The sequence below is a fragment of the Nothobranchius furzeri genome, chromosome 6 (genome assembly GCF_043380555.1).
Source record: "Nothobranchius furzeri strain GRZ-AD chromosome 6, NfurGRZ-RIMD1, whole genome shotgun sequence".
NCBI classification, from domain to species: Eukaryota; Metazoa; Chordata; class Actinopteri; order Cyprinodontiformes; family Nothobranchiidae; genus Nothobranchius; species Nothobranchius furzeri.
The window spans coordinates 37,920,229-37,946,387 of record NC_091746.1 but is presented as its reverse complement, the minus strand read 5'-3'; the positions used below and the strand labels follow the sequence as shown (position 1 = coordinate 37,946,387).

The 26,159-nt window shown below is 39.3% G+C and overlaps 1 protein-coding gene across 6 annotated transcripts in view; it reads right to left on the bottom strand.

The window, feature by feature from the left end:
• The window catches only part of mef2ca (myocyte enhancer factor 2ca), a 59,217-nt gene extending 33,717 nt beyond the window's left edge, over positions 1 to 25,500 (bottom strand). For 4 of the 6 annotated variants that reach the window (XM_054744022.2, XM_015973791.3, XM_054744024.2 and 1 more), the window contains exons 1-2: positions 25,282 to 25,500; positions 21,945 to 22,061 (exon numbers count right to left, since the gene is read on the bottom strand). The gene's annotated coding sequence lies outside the window, so the exon portion shown is untranslated. Of the gene's footprint in view, positions 1 to 21,560; positions 21,699 to 21,944; positions 22,062 to 25,281 lie in introns of those variants that run through there. The other 2 variants (XM_070552200.1, XM_054744023.2) reach the window with 2 other exon arrangements.
• Between the last annotated feature and the right edge of the window lie 659 nt (positions 25,501 to 26,159).

Sequence of the window (26,159 nt, the reverse complement as noted above, 5' to 3'; positions counted from 1 at the left end):
GGGAAACAATTACTTGCTGAATTACCGAACGGTCACAAAATACTGTTTATTTAATCATTCTTTTATTTTGGATTCCTGTCAATTAATTTCATGAGATTAAAACATGATGAATGCAGAATAAAACCTCCAGCAGAAACATGCATGGGCATTGCATCTAATTACAACATGAGTGTTTTTTGGTGCCGAGTCGTGCTTCGGTGCAGAGTTCAGGGTATGTGCACGCTCAGACAGGCAACAAACCTTCCTTTTACGTGTCACTGTTTCTTTATCCCCAACATGCCCAAAAAACAGCTTCCTCAGGATGTTACCACGCATTTGGGAGGAAGTGAAACAAGTCAGCATGTCAGAATGCAAATAACACAGAGCGGTAGTTTGATTGGACCGTTCGCCGGGTAAAAACCATCTGCTGCTTTGAAAAGCCACGCTCAGAGAGGGGAGTTTTTTCTCAACCACTTACCAGAGGACTTCCTCTCTTGTTGGAGCTGAATCAGGACCGGCGAGTGGGAAACACCACAGCTGAGTTAAAAATACTCCCAGATTAAGCCTTACTGTTATTTATTGTACAAAGGGTTGGCTCAGATCTGCTAACGTTGATTTTAAGACCCAATGAGACAACTGGAGTCAGCATATTCACTCAGCTGCATGAAATAAAAAAACATGTAGAAAAACCTGAACAACCACCTCGCCTTCATCAGGGTTGAGTCCGAGCAGTTTCCTTTTTCCTGACATACAATCATGCCCAGTTACGGGGAACTATTCTGCATCTTTGACTATTGGAAGGTGTTTTTGCTCCTCGACTTAAAAAATGAAGAACACAAGCTTGTGGAGAACACTAAAGATAACCCAATCTAAACATTTCAGCTACAGGGAAACATTTAACCACGTCAAAAGTGTTCATATAATGTCATCCAAAGCCTTTTCCGTTTTCCTTGTGTGTGCACAGCTGGAGGAAGGAAAACGAAATTGGGGATAAAGACCTCAGATTAATGCAGGCTTTGTCTGCTGTTAATCAATTACCTCAAAAACATGATCTGTCCGCCCCCCAGCACGCCCACTCTAGGTGATCGGACGGACTAATCCCCCGCCCCCCACTCCACCTCCTTGCACTTACAGTGTTCTCACTGGGCTCCCTCAGAAGCCTGTGTGTAATTCGAGCCCTGGTCTCTTACCCCTACTTCCTGCCTTAGCCTGCGATAGAAAATAAACGGTGAAACGCTAGGATTAGAAAAGCCAGCGAGATCTACGACACACTGAATATCAGCATTCATGGACTCCTATCTTATCTTGCAACGGGGAAGGCTGTTATCGGTTTAGCGTCCAGTAATTAGCAGAGAACGCCTCGACTAGTAGAAGCTAACTCTTAGCATTAGCAACTGCACCACACGCCAGAGGCTCCTCCATGCTTGTGTTATTTGTGGAGGTAAAACATCCACAGTGCAAAGCAAACAGAGTCAGTGGTAGAGTTGCGTTGCTGTTAGCCAATCAGAGGTGAGGCATCTGAAAATCAGGACATAGGACTCTAAAACCTGCTCTGCTCCCCTCTCTGGCTAACGTTTTCTTCCTCTTTAAGTGTATTTCTTTTCAAAAATTATAATAATTCTTTGTTCCAGTTCTAATTGTTATATACTGTTGCTCTCTTAAAAATGCTCCAAACTTCAAATTTTTATCACAGTTTATGAAAACACAATCCTATTAACCTTTATTTCACCACTAATTTACTGTAATATGTTTATTATCGCAGCAATAATAGGGAATTTCAGCCAGACTCGATCTCTGAAGCCATCAGAGGCGCTTGTGAATAATTGTAATTAGATATTAACGGAGGTGTAAAAGCTTTAGAAAATAACATTGCTTTATGAAATGTTACGAGTTTTTAAAGGTGGCAGCAATTTGTTGTTGTCATCATGCACAAAGTAAGCTCTGAATAGAGAACATTCAGGGAGCTACCTGCTATTTAGATAACTACTAATAATAAAGCGATAATTTTTAAAATGAAAAGTGCTTCAAAATGACCAAATTATTAAATTAATATTTCTCGGTTTATGTGTCACAACTATATAAATTATGGTTATATATTAATGTGTTTATGACTCCAGTAAAACAACATTTATTTTACATACACTAGATCTTCACATTTCGCATCCCTCTGTAGGTATTTGAGACAAAACAGACTCCAGGAACAATGAAACTATCCCTGGTAAAGTAGCAACACTTTCAACACACATTCATTTATTTCTGCCTGTTACTCACTTTTCATCTCTAGAGCAGCTTGTAAAGTGTGTCGGCTTAAGGTTACACTGCAGGAGAAGTTGTTCCTGTTTGTTAACAAAGCTGAAAGGTGACTGAACTTATTAAAAAGTGTGTTTACATTTCCGGTTTGTCATTTGTTATTTTGCACCATCCTTCTGTTTGTTTCTAGATGCCAGCGAAGTATCTCCAGCTGTGGCGGCATCAGTGTAGACCAAAGACAGCAAAGGACTTCATTCTCTAAGCAGGTGAGGTCTAGACCTCGTTCTGCTTTCAGATTAATTACGTTTGCATTCAGAAAAACCTGAAACAATTAAAGGTTTTAAATCAGTTGCTTCAAATGTGCCAGAAATTGTAAAATTTAAATGTAGTCCAAATTTGACTCAACCTCTTGGCTTTCCTTCAGGTCACACATCTGACATCACAACAGGGCAGAGTGGTCAGGAAATTAAACCTTTAATGGGATGTCACTTTCATACAAACAAGTCTTCTTCAGAGTGCTGTGATATTTTATTAGTAGTCAGACTTTTGTTAATTTTGTGTGTGCCACAAGAAACCCAACTTAAAGAGCTCAAAGAGGAGTGTGTGCTCTACTGTGACAAATCCTCTGTGTGTTTATACCATGTGACCTCCTGAAGTGAGGTTTAATGTTCAGCTTGCCAAATTAAATGGATGTTCACACACACTGCAACACACACACAGATGCAATTCTGCTGGTAGTGTTGTCTGCTGTCGTCAGAGTGAGGTGAGGACATAAGAGGCAGCCTCTGGTTCACCAGATGAAACGGAGGATTAGTGACGGGGTAAGGTGATGACGACGGAGTTTGCACTCTGGACAAAGGGCTGAAAAAATATGGTGCAACTTTTTTCACACTACCTGCCTCTAATTATCATCGTAATTAAAATGTGTTAAGATTTGAGCTGCAAGAACCTGCTGTGTCAGCGGTGATTTTCAGTAATACGACAGGTTTTTGGTCTAGACATGAAAAACTTTCTTTTCAAATAGATTAGACACACGAAAGGAAAGCATGAATTTATCCAACCCATTATAAACATAAAATTACTTTATAAATAGATTAAACTCAATGTGCGGAACAGTAGCGGAACGTCACTGCTTCAGAAACAATCCATTAGAGTCTATGAGGGTGATTCAAGCCAGTCACGACGCAGAGATCTACAGGTGCGTCCCGGAAGCGGCACAGTTCTATTTACGCCACGAGCCACTTCTGGAGTGCATCAATTTCCACAGTTCACATAGGACTAGACAGGAAATCACACACAATTTCAGTGTAAAGCCTCGAGTAATTTTTAAAATAAAAGACTATTGCAGTGATGCTACTTCATATCTATGTATATTACATCAGCATGTGTGACCCAATGGCTTATTTACTTCGAGCATTGTTCCACAAGTGCTCTGTGTGTTTTTCGTGGCTTTAATCCTGTCAGTGGAGAGGAACATCATGACATCAAACAGCAATATCAAACATGATTTCCTTGTTCTTGGTTTGATGACCGATGGCATGAACAAACCATGACCTTTGAAGTCTTGAAGGACTTTGTGATCTTGCGAGTCCTGCGAAGAGCACAGCAGAGGAGCCGCTCTGCAGCTGAGATTCTCCCGGTGTGTACTGGCACACAGCGAAGCCCGCGAGTAAACCGTTCTGCTGCCGTTCCCGTCCACTGATGCTTCCAGTGTGAAGTAGGGGTAATAACATACACTTGAGCTCCACCACTAAATTATAATTTTTAGCCTAAATATAGAAAATGATTTAAACAAACCCGAAGCAAAATGTCATCAATATTTTTATTCTAAATTTAAATGTTACCCATTTTTTTCAGTAGATTACACTAAAATCTGTCCCTCGCTGGAATATGAGAGGTGAAATTTGAAAAATTAGAACATGGAGCAAAAGTTCTTTTATGTCAGTAATTCAACTTAAAAGGTAAAACAAATACATGAGAAAGACTCATTATATGCAAGGCCTTTATTTGTTATAATAGTGATGATCATGGCTTACAGCTTAGGAAAACCTCACATTCAGAATTTCATACAATTAGAATGTTATAAAGAGGTTCATTATTCTAGACTCAAAGTGTCACACTCTAATCAGCTAATGAATCCAGAACACCTATAAAGGGTTCGTGAGCCTTTAGGTGGTTTCTCAGTTTGAGCTGGATTACTGAAATGAATGGTAAGTGGTCTGTATTTGATATAGCGCCTTCTAGAGTCCTGGAACCCCCCAAGGTGCTTTACAACACAATCAGTCATTCACCCATTGGTGGTGATAAACTAAACTGTAGCCACAGCTGCTCTGGGGCGCACTGACATAGGTGAGTCTCACAAGGACAGACACCACCGGTCCCTCCGAACACCACCAGCAGGCAAGGGGGGTTAAGTGTCTTGCCCAAGGACACAACAACAGACAAACTGAGCAAGGCTCGAACCTGCAACCTTCCGATTACAGGGCGAGAACTTAACACCTGTGCCACCATCGAAATAAACACACAATCAATGTGCTGCTACAATGTATGTATATATATATAAGCCTTAATAATCGGCGTTAGATATTGGTCATCAGCAACAAAATTCTTTAAAAATCTACATCGGCCTTAAAAAAAAACCACATCGGTCAACCACTAGGCTAACCATCTCTTTTTATGGTTTTATTCCAATTCTCATCATCAGAAACATAAAAAATGTGGTCTTTCAGCAGACAGAGCCACTGTTTTGTTTTCTCACAAGGAAGATGTTGCACTTGAATTACATTTTGTTTCTTGAGTGTAAACAACTGAGTCTGTCTTTTATTATCCAAGGTGTGAGAATGAGGCACGATTCTGAATCTGAGGTATCTAGGTAATAGCTTTAAATGTTTTCTATTGATAGATGTGATTGTAAAGTGAACATTTGCTTTCAAAATCCCCCAAATAAGCAGAAAACATTTCACCTGATGTTGCTGCTCTTGTTTTTGACTGGTTTTAATGGTGTTTTGTCACAACACAACAAAAACATTAGGCTGAGGGATGTGATCATATCAGAATCCTCTGAAGCAAGCCGGAGCTTGTCAGTCGAGTGGTACATGAATATTTGCAGCGTGAGTCACAACGCCTGTGAGTCCTCCTCGCTGCAGGACAACACTACAACAGTTTAAATTAAGAGCAGTCAGAGACGTGCACATTCAGCACGATGCAGTCAAAAAGAAACTCTGAGCTAAAGAAGACGGCTTTGAACAACAAAACCCATCAAGGTGTTGTTTTATGAAGAGTTTGATCTTTTCCAGGATGACGGCAAATCTCCAACCGGCTCACCCTCCTGCATGCACACAAACCTCCCATCTAATAATAGACTGCGTAAAACAGAAGGACTCCAAAAATAAAAGAATGAACTTTTTACCCCAAACAACAATACGTCTGATTTCTGGTGCTCAGAAAGTAGAGCGAGCTCCAAACAGAGGAAGAGATGGAAATCAGCTGTCTGACTCTCTTCAGCTGCTCCCTTGATGATTATTTTCCAACACGTGAAACCTCAGACTGTATTTGTGTATGAGCTGTGTGTTTAGTGTGTTTCTGTGTGAACATGGCCAGCAGCTAATGGGTTACATGTGGTCGTGCCCTTGTATTGCCTGGCAGGATGCTTTAGATAAGTGAGATTCGGAAAGGGCGGATATGGGTGTTAGCAGCAGGGCTGAAGGTGAGGGTCGGGGTGGTCAGGCTCTCCTGCTTGGGGCTGACAGACTAAATGGAAAGAGAGGAACACTCCCTCTTGTTAAAGTTGTTTTCAAACCATCTCATAACTGGCCTGAAAACAAAAGCTGATGCCAAAAGCTGTAAGACAACTAATAATGTGTGTGTGTGGCATTTTACCTGCCAGCTCATTCCCAACTGATAGCAATTCTGTCATTAAACGGGAGTGAAAGCGTTCCACACAACTGATCCAGTAAGACTACAAAATCATGGGAGAACTGCAACATCATGCGTGATTTCAGAAGTCCATACGCAATAATAAGCAAGGAGAAAGATAACTGCATGTATCAAAAAGAGGTCTGTGGTTTATTTTCAGTTTTGTTTACGTCAACTATGTTTTTTTTAACAGGAAATTACGTATGTTTACATGCATGTGGCTTTTATTTTGAAAGTTTTTGAATGTTTTACACTGCTTTTGTGTTTGACTTCCTTTCTGGCGCAATCTAAACTGTGGGGTTTGCCATGTTTTGGAAGCGTAGCGCCAAAAACACCAAACTCGAAATGTAATGATAGCGTCACCTTGCTTTTGGGATGTTACACTTTGCTGCCAGTAGAAAGGAACTCATCCACTATGACGGTGGCTAATTGCCATGTAGTACGTTTCGCGGCCGTTTAACGTGCAGTGGAAAGAAGTCAGACACAAAGTCAGATACGTAATATGTATCTGATGCAGAACCGATACTGTTTTTGGGATAGGTTTATGACCCAGTTTGGTCCACTTTTCAGCTGCAGGACTGGATTAACTCAAATTTAACTCTAAAACACTTTGGTCTGCCAGGTGGTCTATCATGGTGGACTCAATAATGGCAGGGTGCCCAAACCATCAGCACTCCACTTCCGTGCTAACAGAACTAAGATTTCACTTAACTTACTGCTATGCTGTGCTGTAAACATCTACTCTTTCACTTTATTTGTCTAAGGATAACTGCACTAAATGTCTTACGGTTTGCTCAAATACTGTTTTCCAAATCTAAATGGCGCTGTCACGTTTTAAAGGAGGACTTTCATAAAACAAGCCTTACTAGTTCAATCTTGAGATTGTCCTGGCATGAACTTCATGAGCCAGCTGAAGCTCACAGAGTCTGATATGTATCTGTTTTCTTTGCAACAACAGTCTGACATTGAGATGAACCTAATGGGATGGTCCATTCAGGCAGGTCTGAACACCAATAACTTCCTAAATTCATTGTCCTGATAACCTGTGTATTTCTGCATTAGTGACACCTGGAAGTAGCTTCATCTTGGGAACCTGACCCGAAGCAATGTCAGCTGATAATTAAATGTATTAATCCTGGGATGTTTCACAGGTGGAGACTTGAATGTTACTTCTTTCTAAAAAGAAGAGTTTGTTTTTACAGCTTTTTTGTCACAGAGATAAAAAATGAATAAAATAAATAAACCGCCCAGAATTAAGTTCAGAAATTAAAATCTTTGTAATGTGATACAATTTGACATGCAATGATAGCTTAAGTGTTGTCTTCATAACACACAGCTTTTTGGGTTGGTTTCAGCATCTAGCTGCTCCAGTTCAAAGCTCTTAACTCCATCGCCACTCATGTGGCTAACAGCTAATGTTTGTGCAGACTCTCACTGCAAGTAACAGGTAGGACAACGCTGGAAAACAAACAATTGGCAACAGTAAATGGGAATTACTTTACTATGATGTTTTACAAAATCTGAATATTTCATTCTACTTATCCAGCTATGAAGGCCTTAATAAACTCATGGCTAACGTTGGCCATCTTCCTTTCTGTTCTGATGAGACTTATTGATTGTTTCGGTCTTGTATATTTATTTATTTTTTCTGGATCCAGTGAGTCAAAGCTTACTGAAAAGTAAGAGATTGTCTGGATGCTGTTGTGTTGTAAACAGGGTCCGAAATTAAATTTTTTACTCACCGGCCAAGTTGGCTGGTAGATGATGAAAATCTACCGGCCAAGCGTATTTTTTACCGGCCAAAATTCTAAATGATTTAGATCCACCTAAAGCATGTTATTCTATATTATGTTGATTCCAAACAGAGTGACAAAATAATTAAAACATCAATTAATAAGAAAAACAACTCTTTTGTCATTTTTACTGTTTATTTATTTTTAGAGATGTTTTTATGAACTCTTTCATTGAAATCTAGTCAGACTCCTTGTTTTCTCTGTCCATGAAGTCTGGCCTCCTGCTTCTGATACCGTCTTTGTGCCAAAGCATTACAGCCTCATTTGGGTCATAGTCCTTGATCTCTGGAGAACACAGCTGTACCATGAGAATATCTGAAAGTGTGTCAGGGCTAGGGTTGTCACGGTAACCGGTGTAGCGGTAAACCCCGGTGAAAAAGTTGATAACAATAATAACCTTCTTTTTTTTTAAAAATTGATCTCGGTGGGTTACCGTGGCTGCGGTGTAGGCGTGATGACCCTTACCAGCCACCGTATGCCGGCGGCACATGCGCACTTTGTTGTTTAAGACCAAAACTTTCTTTAAGCTAAAGCGGAAATAATGGCCAAAGGAGGAGACGGCAGCACTCGGGACATGTATTATCCCTCAAAGAAGACAAAGTCGGAAGTATGGGCATTTATTGGATATTTGAAGAATGCTGAGGGAAAGTTGTCTGTGAAAGGCAGCAACGCTATGTGGCCATCATAATGTAGCCATTGTCTCACGACTCCGCCATCTCCAGTTCGCCACTTTTCACAAAATCTTCTGGTTGCCACTGGTCCTGGTGGTTTTTCTTCCAGTTCGACGAGTTTTCCTTTGGAAGGCTGGCTGACTCCAGTTAAAAACCGCCACCTTTCACCGCTAGTTTTAACACGAAGCTAACTGCTAACTTGATAAACTGATTGAATGGGATAGGATGAAAAGGACGTTGGATGCGGCGCTCACGTTTCGCATACGTTTGTGTACGTTGCATGCAGGCTGGAGGAGTATCAGAAATCCATGGAAGATGACTGATAAACATAACTAATTGGTGCAAACATTTACTCGCCAGGTGGCAGGTAGAGCTCAAAAATTTACTCGCCAAATGGAGCAATTTACTCGCATTTGGCGAGTGGCGAGTGTTAATTTCGGACCCTGGTTGTAAACTTTATGTTTAGTGTTAAATGTGTAATTTCCCAACACTGGACCTCTTCTCCTCAGTTCTCTTTCCCTTCTACAGTATGAAAACTATCAGGATGCTGATCCTTTAGGACAGGGGTGGGGACCCTAGTCGTCGAGGCCCGGTATCCAGCATGTTTTAGTTGTTTTTTCCTTTTATCGACCCATCTCCAGACTTCCTTTTATTTCTAAAGTACCGGAGAAGGTAATCCACTCACAGTTGACTGAGTATTTGATGGGAAATGACATTTAGAAAAAAAATTCCAGTCTGGTTTTAAGCCAGTGCACAGTACAGAATCGGCAATGCTCAGGGTTTTTAATCGCATTTTATTGGCAACTGATTCCGGAGACTTGGCTATTTTGGTATTGTTGGGCCTATCGGCTGTATTCGATAGAGTTGATCATTCTATCCTAATTTCAAGGATGGAACACTTTGTGGGTGTTTGCGGGGGCGTGCTGGACTGGTTTGTGTCGTGCCTGGCTGACAATACCTCACTGGGGGATTTTACTTCCTTTAATGCCTCCGTCTCTTGTGGGGTTCCACAGGGTTCTGTGTTGGGCCCATTGTTGTTTTCTTTGTATCTGCTACTTTTTGGTTCAATGCTTAAGAAACACGGGTGTCATTTTCACTGCTATGCAGATGATACCCAGGTATACGTGCCCTTTAAGAGGGGCCTTATTCATGTTTTGCAGTCTCTTTTAGATTGTTTTGTTGAGGTTAGGCAATGAATGTTCTCTAACTCCCTTCTTTTTAATGATAAAAAGACAGAGGTTGTAGTTTTTGTTTTGTTTTTAATGTTTTTAATTTCTGTGAAGCACTTTGGTCGGTTTTATACTGTTGTAAGGTGGTAGACAAATAAAGCTGCCTTGCCTTTCCCTGCTCCAACACTCCTGATTCAGTGGATGGATCATCTGTTCAGCAGCCTATCAAGCTCTGCAAAAGTCTGTTAATTACTTCCTGATTAAATTAAGATGAGTTAAAGCAGGGAAACAACTAAAACATGCAGGATAGATTCTCCACCTGTTTTAGGACGATGCCTGCAACAGTGGTGTAGTGACACTTCCACTGCTTTTCGATTTCTAACATCTACCCAGGTTCACTAAAAAGGAAGCTTATTCTTCAGACTGCCCTGTTCATTTGAGGTCCCAGAGCTTTAGGAGAAGGCACCAAATGCTGCCTGAACAGGACTTCCTATCCAACTCCACGATTCTCCAGAAAACTTCTCTCTTCAGAGAACACCGCCTCACCTAACACCTCTAAAAGGCTTTTGAGGGTGATCATATCTTGAAGGCATCTGCAACCAAATATAAACTATATTCACACATCCTCAGCTGAGGAGCTGCTCGCCTGAGCTGCCTAGGGCTGCTAAGTAGATGAAGAACATTCTACTAATCACCTGATATCAACTAAGTAACTATTTTAATTAAGGAATTCAATTTGAGACTATTGAGCTCTTAAAAACTTAAACACATAATAAATCTGATTTATTACCAGTTAATCACACAAATGATCCTAATGATAAAGCATGACTCTTTCTGATTGTGTAACGTGGGATAACTCCCCGAGGGATTGCGACTTTTCACACAGTTCCTCCTCTGTCTGAGTTCATCTTACAGAAGCCTGCAGCTCATGGAGCATAAGGGAAGTTATAACAAGCAGCTCTGGCTTTGAGGCAGGGATATGCAGTTAATCAAATTTGGTTTGCAAATTAAACTTGATTCCTAATAGTCACCAAAAAGTATACTTTTTACGGCCACATTAAATACAAATGTGGCCAAATTAATTATATAGTATTTCTATTCATATTTTATAAAACTTTTCTGTCACATTTCACTTTGTAAGCTCTCTTTATTTTGTGTTTCCTTCCAAATGACACACTTCCATCCCTATTGTATCCTAAAATCACAAGTGTCTTGTGGTGGCGTTTAAAAGAGCTAATGTAAGAAAGAGTGCACAATGGCAGTGTAGAACAAAGAACTCCCTCCATTGTTTTCAGTGATTATGTCTACATGCTCTGTGGGGCAATATCCAGGGATACAAGTGTCACTCCCTGCTTCTGTGGCACCTTCGGCTGGCTGATATGGCTTCAAAATAAAATCTACCAGTTTTTGTTACGAATTTTAATCCCCCCCCCCCCCTTTTTTTTCCTTTCATTAACAGAAAATTGGAATGACATATTACATTGTCCAAAGTCTTGTTTTATTTCTCTCATCCCTTCTGAGAGTAGACCAACTAAACCCAAGTTTTAAAACCTGCATGTAAAACAAGATGGAAAGGTACTGCTGTGTTACGGAAAAAAATAAAACACAAACAATTTTCTGAGTAATAAAAAAAAATGGTAGTGTTAGGGTGGTGATGCTGGTTTCTGATGCATCATGATGAAGACATAACTGATTTGACTTTAAAAAGTTCAAAAATTATTTTGATAATGATAATAATAAAAATGTCTAGAAACTTAGACCTAAATTAAGGTAAAATTACTTCTTGGTCGAGGTCTGTGGAGCTAGGATTGCAACAACATTTCATGTAACTTGTACCAAGTTTTGTAACTTGTAACATGTTTTGTAACTGTAACTTTTGTTTTGTAGCATGTAATTCTCATTTTGTAACATGTAACTTTTGTTTTGTAGCATGTAATTCACATTTTGTAACATGTAACTTTTGTTTTGTAGCATGTAATTCTCATTTTGTAACATGTAACTTTTGTTTTGTAGCATGTAATTCACATTTTGTAACATGTAACTTTTGTTTTGTAGCATGTAATTCACATGTTGTAACATTGTAACTTTCTTTTTGTAGCATGCAATTTAGATTTTGTAACATGTAACTTTTGTTTTGTAGCATGTAATTCACATTTTGCAACATGTTACTTTCTTTTTGTAGCATGCAATTCACATTTTGTAACATGTTACTTTCTTTTTGTAGCATGTAATTCACATTTTGTAACATGTAACTTTTGTTTTGTAGCATGTAATTCACATTTTGTAACATGTAACTTTTGTTTTGTAGCATGTAATTCACATTTTGTAACATGTAACATTCTTTTTGTAGCATGCAATTTAGATTTTGTAACATGTTACTTTCTTTTTATAGCATGTAATTCACATTTTCTAACAAGTAACTTTCTTTTTGTAGCATGCAATTCACATTTTGTAACATGTTACTTTCTTTTTGTAGCATGTAATTCACATTTTGTAACATGTAACTTTTGTTTTGTAGCATGTAATTCACATTTTGTAACATGTAACTTTCTTTTTGTAGCATGCAATTCACATTTTGTAACATGTAAATTTCATTTTGTAGCATGTAATTCTCATTTTGTAACGTGTGAGTTTTGGTATGAACATGAAACTTAAATTTTGTAATTTGCAGAAAGAAAAACCTCTGTACTGGTTTCATGTCACAATTTTCAAAACACTAATCTGAATCTAGTTACAGGGCTGCCAATGCTCACGCATTGAACGTGAAACACGTTCCCCCCACCCCCGCGCTCTCGTGCATTGAAAAGTTTTAAAGTTGGCAGCCCTGCAATTACAAAACTCAGGCTTTGTCTGACCAGCCAATCATGAGTCTCGGAGTCCTATCCAATCATGGCAAGAAGTAATAGGTCTGTTGTACTGCTCACAACCATCTTGCTTACATCCTCACCGCTGACGTCGTTAGGTCCGTTTTAGGGGGGCTTCAGCCCCCCTAAAATAATCACAAGCCCCCCTATCATTTTGAGTTTTTTTAGGGCTGGGACTTTAACGCGTTATTATGATTAATTAGAAAAAACGACACGTTAAAAAAATTTCACGCATGATTTAATCGCAGCTTGCATTTCGAGCACGGCGGAACCTTTGTCATTGCACGACTTCCTCGTAGACAGAATATCACTGACGCACACAACAATGCACAGTGCTAATGGCTACTAACGGAATAAAAACAGAAAGAAGTTGGCTTGCTTGGACTGATGCAGGATTTAGGAAACCCGTCCGCCTCTTTTCTTAACTTGAAAAAAACAAACTTCCAGACAACAACGGAGTCCGTGTCGCGGACATTTTTCAGAGATCGTCTCTGCTGCAGCTGCCCGCCCGGTGTATCAGGGGCAGCGAGGAACGAGGAAGTTGTGATCGGTCTGCAGCATCCCCTTCTTAACGTGACAGCAGAACTTCCCATATAAGGAAGGTCCGCTCACATGTTCGTCAGATCATTATTTCCTCGCCATGATCTTTTATCATCCCATCAACCTCCAGTCATCCAACTGGAACCAGTTAGTGTTCCTGATCATTCTCAGAATATGCCACGCCTGCTCTGGTGTTTAAAGTTAGTACATTTAAGTCCTAGATCATATTTGTGCCTGTTCTACTGTCATTTTGAAGGATTATTATTTATGTGTTTTTACTACATTATGAGTAGAAATGCTAATAAAAACTCCCAATTATACAAACAAGTGAAACTGGAAAAATTAGAATCTGGTGCAAAGTCAAATTTATTTCAGTAATTCAACTAGACAGAGAGACTATTTAAAGGCTCGGGAACCCTTTACAGGTGTTTTCTATTTGTAATTATAAATTTGAGTTGATTTGGGTCTTGTTTCATATCACACAGTGACATTTGATTAATTAAACTGCATTTTTTTATTAAAAGCTTTAGTTTTACAGTAATAACTATGTCTAATGTTTAATTCTCTGTCTCATAATTTTAATTAAGTTTTGCTTTGAGAGCACATTTTCCTGAATGATTACAATGCGATTAATTTAGATTAATTAATTACAAAGCCTCTAATTAATTAGATTAAAAATTTTAATCAAGTCCCAGCCCTCATTTTTATATATACTGTTATTTTGTCTTTTAATTGTTAATTACATACTCCTTTCAGTGTTATTCATATATTAAAACTGTCAACTGCACACTCATTTAGCAGAATAAAAGTTTAACAATTATTCATTTGTTCTTTGTCATATTTCAGTAACATTTATAATTAAGCAAGTTGTAATTAAACAAATGACTACAACATTTCCCCCTGTTAAGTGCAGTAGACTGAAATGAATAGCTTTATTTGGAAATATAACATATCTAATTTTTAATGGACTTATATAAAATCTTTCTTCAACATAGACCCCACTAATGAACTGATTAAGTGTTATTATTTATAAAAAGAAGAGAGAAAATGCACAAAGGTAGGAAAGGAAAAGAAAGTGATAAAATAATAGGTTTTGTTAAATGTTCTTCAGATAATGAATTAATTGACAAAGTTTTTGCAGGATGTGAAAAAAATGTTCAAGGTCAAGCTCCTGGGGCTAAGCCCCCCCTATATCTCAATCCTAGTGACGTCCATGATCCTCACTCTTTACCAGTAGATGGTGGTAATTTATAGAGAAATTAAACTGATGTAAATAAAGAACTTACATGTTAAATTAGAGCAGGATTTCATATCGGAGACACATGATTGGCTGATAAGACAATCAATGGTTCTTAAGAAAGGAAGCTAGAGTTGGGAGTAAATGTTTTGTACACGTTGACTTGAGTTTTGTAACTGTGGACTGAGATGTGTGTTTTGAGAATTGTGATTTGAAACTTGTACACACATTTTTTTCTGCAAGCTACAAAATGAAAATTTAATATACCGAAAGTTACCTGTTACAAAACAAGAATTACATGCTACAAAACGAAAGTTATGAGTTACATAATGAGAATCACATGTAACAAAATGACAGTTACAAAACATGTTACAAGTTACAAAATTTGGTACAAGTAAAATTGTAATATTGTCCCAATCCTAGCTCCATAAGAGCTGGGACAAAACTCAGGTAAATTAAGCTGTAATCGTTTTAAAGGTATTTTTACATAATACTGACATAGCTTCATCTTGTCACGTGTATAGAGAACAAAGTCTTTGTTTTCCAACATATGAGTAGTTTCATTGACCCTATGGTGCTTTAGAACTAAACAGATGTTCAGAAATAAACATTTGCTGTAAATCTAAATCTAAAAATGGCAACATAAACGTATTTTAAACTCAGGTGTTTTGGCCTTAACCAGAACATTTCTGTACTGTGGAGCTCTGCACGTCTTGCAGTGTTAGCTTCAATGTTTTCTTTAAAGTAGCTAGCTTTTTTATTTATAAATTTATTAAAAGTTTTGTTTGAAAGTTTCTAAAACATTAAAGTCTTAAACTTTTTAATATTGTGATCTCGCGCCTTTAAACTACTGTGGAGCTAAAAGCTTAACAATCAATAAAAACATGAGATCATTACATATTTTTTTATTTTATGATGAATAACTGTATTGATTTTATGAACATAGATGTTCTGATATGCATCCATTTTCAGCCATTTAACTGCATGTCAAGCTGCAATAGCAAATCTACAAAACAAGCTAGCTTAAAACTTATTTTTCATGCCTCTTCACAACGTTCTAACATAGTATAGCAATAAATAAATTGTGGTGATTAAAGAAAACAACAAATTAAAAAGAAGAAGTAGTTCTCTCTTGTCTAAAAACCTCCACCAATAACACGGCTTCATCCAAAACCAACAATTGGACCATCTGGATTGTCTGTCTAACCCAGGGGTCGGCAACCTGTTCCCATCAAAGAGCCATAATTACCCGTTTCCCACAGTAAACACTGGGAGCCACAGCAGCCGCGGCGTTGTGGGTGGGGCCTACCCTCAGACAGCAGAGAGCTGCTTTAACCAATCAGAACAGGTGACAGCAGCCAGTACCGGTCGCTCGTGTACGTCAAAGTTATCTTTCATAAGACGATAATCAATAAAACGATTTATATAAAGTGGATCCAGAAGTTGTACCCGTCTCTGCCAACAATATTTTGATATTTTTCACCCTGTTGGTGGTTTTACTGAGCAGGTGCCACTTTTGTCATATGTTTCTTTTTAAAACATGTTTAGACTGTTCAGAATACAAATACAGGCTCTGTCATGTTTGATTGTTGTAATTAAACTTTGTAGGTGGGGAAGGTCAGAAAAGGATCCGATCATTTTGTTTTTCCCTCATTTACAGCGACGGAGTTAACGGTGCAGTGCGCCTGGCTCTGGTGTTAATCAAGTTAAATTATATCTCTTTGCAACAATTTTAACAAGAAAACAGAACAGTTAAAAGCAGGGCATGTGTTGTGTTGACCGGACAGTTCCCGTATTTGACTGTTTATTTTGACGGAGAAAGAATAGAAAGAATTACCCCGACACATGCAGACGAACTGACACTTTATTCTACGCAAATCGCAGATGTAGCTAAATCACTCAAGAAATGATTCCCATCTGAACATCTGAGCTGGACGCTGATCACTGTCAGCGCGTACGTGAGGTCCACAGCGAGCTGAAGATGTGGAGAGGAGCTTGGAGCACGTCGCAGAACCAGAGCGCATGCAGGAAGATTCCTCCGACTGAAGCGAGACTTGTCACAGAAAATGTTCCCTGATTATGAAACTTTGGCTGAATAGTGCTTGTTCCTGTCTCCAATGTGGCAGCACATCCAGGAGCCGGTCTGAGGAGAATCCCAGAATCTGACATCCTCTTCAGCTCAGAAAGCGCCTACGATTACGCACAAGCGTGACGCGTCAACCCGGTGTCACAGTAAGACCGGGTTGGAACTGTTCAGGTTTACGTAGACAATCTTTACATTTAGAATTGGCATACAGATGTAAAATTAATGCAGTAAAATATAAAGCATTTTATTTAAATATCCATTCATTATTTTACAAGCACAGAGAGCTGCATCAGATGGATAGAAGAGCCGCATGCGGCTCCAGAGCCGCGAGTTGCCGACCCCCGGTCTAACCAAACCACAGCACTTCCATGTTTACCTAGGCCCTCTACACATTACCCGCTTGTGTGAGAGGTTCTCTGCTGATAATATCAGAGAAGGAGAACAGCCAGCTGCTACCACTTTAGTACAAACTATCAGAGTCCCAAAAAGTAAAACACAATTCAAAGACAACAAACGACTCTTGGACCTCCAAATCCAGACCTGTTCCCAACAAGGACGGGCCTAAAATTGGTGTTCCACCCTCATCTGCTAGGGGCTTGCTCTACAAAAGGTGAGTTCCCATTGACTCCCATTTTAAAAAATGTCAATTTCACAGCAGAAATAAACATGTTTATAGCCTGGTTCAAAAAACCTTTTTAGGTTTAACCCTCTCAGGCTAAAAATAAGTTTTGATAAAAGGACGAACAACTAAGTCCTTCAGGGGTACTTCTGAGTTAAAAAATGCTCATGAAATACGTATGTGGAGTAACCAGGTAGGCAGGTTTTAACGTTGAAAATCTGCAACGCCTGCCTCCAGAGGGTTAAAGTAATAGATATTGTTTACATTCATGACAACTCTTATGGGAGTGAATTTTCCTTTTAAACTCCTCTGTTTAAGTGTAACTAAATGCTTGAAATTCTTAATAATTAATGAGCATCAGAGCCACTGCTAGCAGCTAGTTCAAGCGAAGGCCTCAGCCTTGGCCTCACGGCTATTTCGACGCTGAACTTTAGCTGTGTCCTCTGTGTGTTCATGTTTGGATGTTAATCATGGAATTATTTGGACAAAGAGGGCAAGCTGTGGTTATTGACTGCAGTGACAGATCATCCAGTTTCTGCTTAATTTTTATCAGTAAGTATATTTCTATACTTTATTTTGCTGGTTGAATGGGTAAATGTTGTGCATAACACTGCTTGGTAAAAATGGGTTGAATTATAAAGTGTTGGTGGGGATGGCTGGCTGACTGGGTACCGAAACTCGTAAGCTGATCGAGGCTAGCTTGAAGAGAGTTTGGGACTTTGCTGGTCTCATCTCCTGAGGGGGCCAAGACACGCCACGCATACACCTGGTTTTAGTTGTTCTGCTCACATGTGTAGCTCTCTGAGGGAAATTACAGAAACACTGCTGCTCTTTGAGTTGATTTTGGAGACGCTTAACCATGTTTCTCTCACTAAAAGCAACCCAAAAACCTCCGTTAGCATGTAGCTAATCTCCCGCTGATCTCTGATCTACTCCGACCGAGGCAGTGCATGACCTCACATAAGCGGCCAGGGTGCCCAGCTTTGACTGCAGTAATCTGAGGCTCTGCTTGTATTTTAACAGTCCATATTATAGCTCTACATGCAACCAGCATGACTAGAGCCTCGCACGGAAGCCAGGTGGCCGTGCAGGTGGACTACTCCAGAGTCCCTTATTAGCTTCTTGGCTTGGCTAAGTGGCCACCTTGGTTCATTTGTTCCAACCATGTTCCAAGTTATTGGATAAGGCAACACCGAGTCAATAGCAGGCCCATGAAGCCTTTAGTTAATGTAGGAAACTGTGTGTGTGACCTAGGCTACAGGGATTGGGTTCAAAACAAGAGAAAGGAGTATATAGTGTGTCCAAGTTCAGCACTGATTGATCAGAAAGATGTTATTTATTCAGCTGCAGCCTGAATGCAGTGTGCATTGGTCAGGCTATCAGAAAAAGACATTGGCATCACATTTAATTACAAAGACGAGAAGGAAGAGATGAGCAGGAGCTAACAGGAAGTAATAAAACTCTTGCAGTTGAGAGTTAAAAAGCAGCGTCTGCCCAAGAACAGCTTCCACATTTCTTAGGTGAAAGAATAAGATTAATAGTGTTTCCCAAGTCGATGAGTATGCTTTAGATGTTTAGAAGGTTTAATGTAGACAAAACTGAGTATACGTGCCACAAATTAAGACTTATTTTACAGGAAGCTGTATGAGTCCCGGTGGCGTCATTTGGAATTCTAGGATGTCCAAGGAAGGACGGTGGCACAGGAGTTAAGTGCTCGCCCCGTAATCGGAAGGTTGCAGGTTCGAGCCCCGCTCAGTCTGTCGCTGTCGTTGTGTCCTTGGGCAAGACACTTAACCACCTTGCCTGCTGGTGGTGGTCGGAGGGACCGGTGGCGCCAGTGCTCGGCAGCCTCGCCTCTGTCAGTGCGCCCCAGGGCAGCTGTGGCTACATCGTAGCTCATCCCCACCAGTGTGTGAATGTGTGTGTGAATGGGTGAATGACTGGTTGTGTTGTAAAGCGCCTTGGGGGGTTCCAGGACTCTAGAAGGCGCTATATCAAATGCAGGCTATTTACCATTTACCATTTTATTTCATGTAAGAGGAAACAGTTTTCCTCGCTGAGTCGCTGCAGGTTTTTTATGTTTACAGCCAGATCTTGAGAAGTTTTTTGAAGAAAATGTGAACTCATCGCTACAATAAACATCCTTACCTGTTTAGCAACAAACCAGGTTCAGTTTCTTTCATAAAAGAGCCTGAAAAACATCAAATGTCAACTTGTAATAATTCTTGGAGCATTTGATCACACTGTAGACTGACTTTATATCTGCTGGCACTATTGGGGTTATCTTATTACTTCATTATTAGGCTATCCTGCTTTAAAAGGTTAAGGCTGTTTACAAGTTAGAGCACATCTCTCATCATCAGATTAAATGCAAATCATTTAATCAAAAATTAAGTTAGAGCTGACTATGATTTAGACCTATTTTTCACCAGTTTTCATTATTCTAGAGAAAAAGCAGACCCGATGCACACAGCTGGCAGAACAGGGCAGTTTTATTAAATGTCATACCCAGGTAAGGCACATATGTTTATGTTCTCTAATGCTTCATAGCCAAGAGATATAAAGTAAGTCCAACAGTTTGATAAATGCAACAAGATTTAAAAATAACATTTTACGTTTTTCAGTTTTTTTTATGAAACATAAAACATAAACTATTTTGCAAACCAGGACAGAATGTTTATTATAGCGCTAAGTTCACATTTTCTTTACTAAACTCCCCAAAACAGCTTTCTGCTGGTGGCAAAAGGACACAGTCTGCACTTGGTGAGGACAGCCAGTTTGCTGTTAAATGAAATAGCCAATCGTAGTAGAGCCTTTCTAGCCAATCAGAGACGAGAAAGGCGGGATCTTCCTTGGACATCTTAGAATTCCAAATGACGTGTCCTGGTGTTGTCTTGCTGTTGTTGGAGTAATAACTTAAGGTTATCATGTATAAGCTGCAATATGCAAAAATGTGACATGCTTTCTGTAAATGAATGAGTTTCAAATAATCACAGCTTTTATTGTGGTAAAATAAAATCTCTTAGTTTGGATTTAGAAGGTTTTGGAAGAAGACTGAGTCCCAGTTTTGTTTAGTTTTTCATCTGTTCAGAGCTTGATGCCGAAGGGGAACTAAACACTTCTTGAAGCTTCGGTCCTCCCGTTGAAATGCAAATCAAAACACATATGATCTTTCATCTGGAAAATTTTAAGAAAATTAGATTGAACGACTTGAAAATCTGTAGAAAAAGAACCTGTGACTTTAAACCAGTGATGACAGCTGTTTTCCTAGAATGTGCAATGTTTTACAAAATGTGTTAATAGCACCATGTTTGAATGCATGACACGGGAGGAAAACGTTACCAAAGTGCCAAATCAATTTGGATGTTCAAACCCAGACTAAATTACAGATTAAACCTTGTAGGTCCTCAGATGTGGACATGAAATGTCACATGATCTCATGCATGTGGTTTGGTTAGGTAGGTCCTTTACAAGCAGCTAGTGAGTCACTTTGTGGTACAGACACTGAGCCGCACACTTGATGAATGATATTCTATTAACAGCTTCTTCCATGTAAAGGTCTAATTAACTGTAAAACAAGTAATTATTAATCTACCCACTATAAAACATGAAAAACACAGTTATATTTATAGCTCAAACCATTCAAAGTAAATAAAAAGATTTTTGCGTTGCAAGAAACTGACAGATGGAACAAATTTGACACTAAAACCAGAAATTACGTCAAAAACCAAAAGTAATTCCTCTTTCAATTAGAAACAATGTATTTTCACATCTTTCACTTTTTGCTATTAATGGGAGGCTAGTCTTTCTGCATATACCCCAGTAGCATGTGTGTGTGTGTGTGTGTGTGTGTGTGTGTGTGTGTGCGTGTGTGTGTGTGTGAGATGGGAGGGGACAGGCAAGGACGATGAAGACAGAAGGGGACATGATACGTGAACCAAGGCTAGCACTCACCACAGAACAAAATAATATCCATAGGTGGTTTTGGCAAATTTTCAGTAAGTCATGTTGGTGTGTGTTCGACTGGAACCACGCAAAATAATGTTGTGATGACTCAATCAATAAGTCAGCAACAGAAAACATGAGCTGGTGTGACTTAAAACTAATTACCACATGAAAATAAATCAGTTGAAACGTGCATTTATTAAAGCCTTTGTAGCTGTATGCGTGGAATCAGATGTAATAATAAAAAATGGACGCTTTGCATTCAAATACAATAAGTCAGTAAAGTGTTGCAGCTGAACGCTGCACAGAAGCACTCAGTGAAAAATGAGTCATCCACAAAACTACAGATGGAACAAACTGCAGTGTTGTCTGTAGGATGGGAACCGACATCAGCTCATTGTTGCCCCCTGAGCCCCCCAGGAGGTAGGACCGGCCCTGTACATTCACCCAGCTGATTTGGTTCCCCACAGCTATACCCTCCTGCTCTCTTACCCTGAGCTGCTGCAGAAAAGTGAAACTCTTATTCCTCTCCTGATGTGATGAATTCCGAGTGTCCCACCTCTTGGTCTCAAGCGAGAAACTCAACCCGGTCCAGCTTCTTATCTCGTTTTAAAGCTCCGAACGCTTCAGTCGGCCAGGGAAAGTTTCCAGAAAGTGAGCAGCTTCTTGTGACGCTGTTGTTAAAATCCCCGCGGACAGAGAAGGATGACCGGCTTCTGATCTCTCTCTCTCTCTCTCTCTCTCTCTCTCTCTCTCTCTCTCACACACACACGCGCGCGCGCGCGCGCACACACACACACACACACACACACACACACACACACACACACACACACACACACACACACACACACACAGAACCAGAACAGCACTTACTTCCCGCTCAGTCCCGCATGTCACGTCCCGCTGCCGCGTGTCTCCGTCCAGCGGTTCACCAGTCCATTCACGCTCCTCTCCTCCTGAGCAAGCGCCTCCCGGGCTGTCAGCGAGCACCTGGAGGCACGGAACGAGGCAGCATCACAGGGCGCGCACACACAAGCACGCGCACAAAGAGATAAAGTTTGAAGTCGGCGTTGCTAAATTTAAACTTCATTTATTTAATCAAAACACTAAACCAGAACCAGAACCAGTTTAAAGGTGACGAACTGTTTGCCTAGTTTAGTTTAGTATTTTCAACAGGTTTAAGCGTCAGAGTCAGAGCTCAGGCACTCCACTGCCTCCCAGCGGCGACTATCGGTTCCACACCATTTCCGATTACAACTTGGTCAATTCACTTGTAATTTACAAGTGAAACAAATAGAAAAATAGGAAACTTTTTTAGGACGCAATTTAAAATAAAATTCGTTGCATATGATGAAAAAATTATGTATGTTTTATTCTTTAGTAAATCGTTTAGCCTTACTTAACACGTTGGCCCCAAAACATATGATCAAAATGTAATGAATTATGTAATAAATGCTTATCTGCTGATTTAGAATTTTAAGAAATCAATTATTAATACTTATTAGTAATACTTACGCAGTAAAATGTTAAATGTAACATAATGCCTTTAATTAAGCCACGAAGAGGAAGCTTCTTGCAAGTTTGAAAGATGAGTATCTAATTTGAAAGTTAATTAGTTTATTATTATAGTTATTATTAATAATGATCTTAGTAATAATAATAATAATAATAACAATTTTCTGTTCTTATACTCATATTATTAAACTTACAATATTATAATGTTTTATTTGAAACTTTTCTTAGTTCTGTGCTGTTTCTTTATTGTTAGTATTACATTAACAATAGCGGTTTCTTTATTTTAACCTGATTTGTTAAAATAAGTGCACCTTAAAATCAGAACACAAGTTTATTCATCTGTAAAATCTGATCAAATCAATCATTTCGATTAGCCTTTCTCTGTACAAACAGGACTATTTTGAGATATTTACACACTTCTGAAAACATTAGAAACTTCTAATAAAATGAACATTGAAAATGTAACTTATGAACCAACAGGTTCATTTTTAACGGTGACTTTAATCCAGCAAACGACTTTAGCATTTTAATATATTCAGATTTTAATCAAAGACAGAATGAAATCTGGACTGAGTCAAATTATGTGAAATTCACAACAATTATAGCAAAGAGATGTGAATCTTAAGGATAATTTAAATATTTGTATGCATTGTAAGATGTTTTGTTTATTGACTTCAACTGATTTTAAAAGCTGCAGACCCTGCTAGAGTTCATTACAACCAAATTGTTTCAAAATTGCAGCTAGCACTAATTTCTAAGCAAAAATACAAGCAAACTTTTAAACGTAACTTAAGATGTTAGGCTCAGAATCTGCAGCACGTGAACGTTATTATTTTACCTAAAACATATTCTGTAGTTCTTATTGTATTATAATCTCTTCTACTTTATTGTTATGATTTGGGTGATAACAAATTACATTATCTTATTGTTACCTATGCAGACTTGAAAGCAGCCAAAATTCCCTCATAAATTTACATCATAACGAGTTTGCCAGGCAGAACAGCATCAAACACCTGCAGGTCATCTGAACACACAGCCTCGCTCTCCCCGGATGAGGAGTGCATGTTAAGTTTGATATAATCACAACATTTTCTCACTCTGCTGCTGTCTTAACACTTAGATCTGGCTTTTCATGTTGAATTTACAGCCTCAATAGTTTTTGAAGCAGTTTCTGTCTATAGCATTATGGGATGTGATCTGTATGAAGACGAGTGACTCCAACACATGGTGTAGGACACGCAGTCTCTGGTTACACCAAAGAGCCACCACCAGCTCATTCTCTACATGGATTTAGGTTACAAAATACTGAGAGTTCAGGTGTTTATTCTGTTTGGACGATAGAAGATGTCAAGCCATTAAAAGATTACAAGCTAAACAAAAGGGAAATAAAAACTTCAAAATTCATAACAAAAGCAAAAAAGGTTCAAATCAAATACAAACCCAGCCTAAGAAAAGTCACACCTGACTTCAAAAGAGCCGTGAACAAATGATCAAACTGAAGTTTTTGTTTCAAACCAGAACAAATTGGTCAATTTGATTGTAGGTTTCATTTTAGTGATGAAAAGTAAAATAAATCATACTTTTCTTGAAAATAATAACAATAAAAAACACTTTTTGTTGATTAAATATCAAAGAAGCCATGATTCTGACCCTATTTTCCTTTATTTCTATAGAAGAAAAATGTATTTTAATTGTAATTTCAACTTGAACAAAATCTGTGTGAGAAAACTGCGACAGAAGGTCACGCTACGACACATGTAAAAACCTTTAGAAGAAGACAAGGTCCCGTTACCAACTCCAACTTTAATCTTCCAAAGAACGTTTGATTTATTCACGGCACATGAAAAACTGACCAACCACCTTGTTGACCCCAAATAATAATTCCGTAAGCAATCAGCTTTGATGAGAAAAGTTTATTTCGACCATCAAAGAGGAAAATGAGTGAAAGTAATCTTAATAACTCAACATGTGTCCAACAAAAACAAAGCAATGAATAAATGATTAAAATAGCAGTGTAAACTCTTGTGATCCTGGATCTGCCTCAGGGGTTCGCATCATTCACAATATCTCTAACAGCAGACTTTTACCCAACATAAACAGATATGAACTGTTCTAAAAGACGGACAGCTTTCATCCCTGGATTTAATCCTATCAAGTAGGTTTGCAGCAGAAAAAATATTTTGCATACTTTCCATAAGAGAAACTTGTTTTCTAAAGACTGATCCACTGTTTCCTCCGCCATTTCTAGTAGAAACTGTTGTGACTACAATAAATAGAGAAATATTGAAAATGAACTAAATTTAGTCATTTCAAAACACTTTTCAAAAGCCACTCTACTCCTTAGAGCCACACTCTCATTTGGAAATGATCACAGCAGAAAACACAAAAGAAAAATAGCATTTTTTTGAAAAACAAAGTCAAAACTGCTCGTTTGGAGTTTCAATAACTTCAATTTAAGCTTAAAGAAAGGCAATGTGGCATAATCATCTGGGTTAGAGTGGTGGGAGGTTGGATTTAAGGTGAGTCTGCTGCCACCCAGTGGACAAAAAGTTAGACGTAGTGTTTAATTTCTGTTTCCAAATGTGGCTTTACTATATAGACAGAGTTGAACAGAAACACCGGTTTCCCTGATTGGTCAGTTAGTGATCTCCCAGAGGAATCTTGTTTTCATCTTTTCCAGTTTCAGCTCACTCACCAGCGCTTTGTGTTCTGTCTTCGCCTGGAAGAGTCCCCAGCAGCTCCAGCTGTGGGTTAGAGCACGCAGTCCTTTGTATCAAACAAGAACTGACTTTTAAAAAACCCAAAGTATGCTGAAAAAAGAAGCAACGTTAAGCCAGACCAGCTGGCCTACGAGAGCGGGGCACCCAGAGCCGGGCAACGTTTGGATCTGAGCTATGCAAGCTGAGCAGCTGAGGTAGACCGCACAAACGCCGCCCCCTCCATCCCATCAGCACACACACACACCCTATGACCTCCGATCCGGCTGGGTGCAAGTCTGTGGAGGAGCACGATCACCTGCGGCTGTCACTCATTGTATATTTAGCCGCGAGGTGTCACCGATTCTGCCAGGGTGTGTGTGTGTGTGTGTGTGTGTGTGTGTGTGTGTGTGTGTGTGTGTGTGTGTGTGTGTGTGTGTGTGTGTACACCAGGCAGAAAAATGTGTTGCTGACACTGTGAGGCCTCTATTTATTGATCTGTGTCTCACCTGGAAGGGGCCACTGAGCTATATCCCCTTGAAAAAGGAAATGAGAAAGTCTGAAGCTACACATTTAAGTCCCAAAGAAAGACTTTGGTTTTACTAGCTGGTGATAAACCAGAGATGTTTCCACTGAGTGTCGGGCTGATTCTGTTCATAACTTTTATAGACAGAAGTTCAAGCTGCAGCAGAGGGGGTCTGCTTTGGGGGATTTCAGATTGCATCCCTGCTTTTAGTTAGAGATGTGGACTGATCTGGAACAGTCTGCCGCGAAGTGTGAATAAGCCAAAATGAAGATCGGTATCTTCAAGTATGAGGCTATGGTCCTAAATCTGGAAAGTGTGGATTACCAACTCTTGGAGTTAGAGAAGTATTAG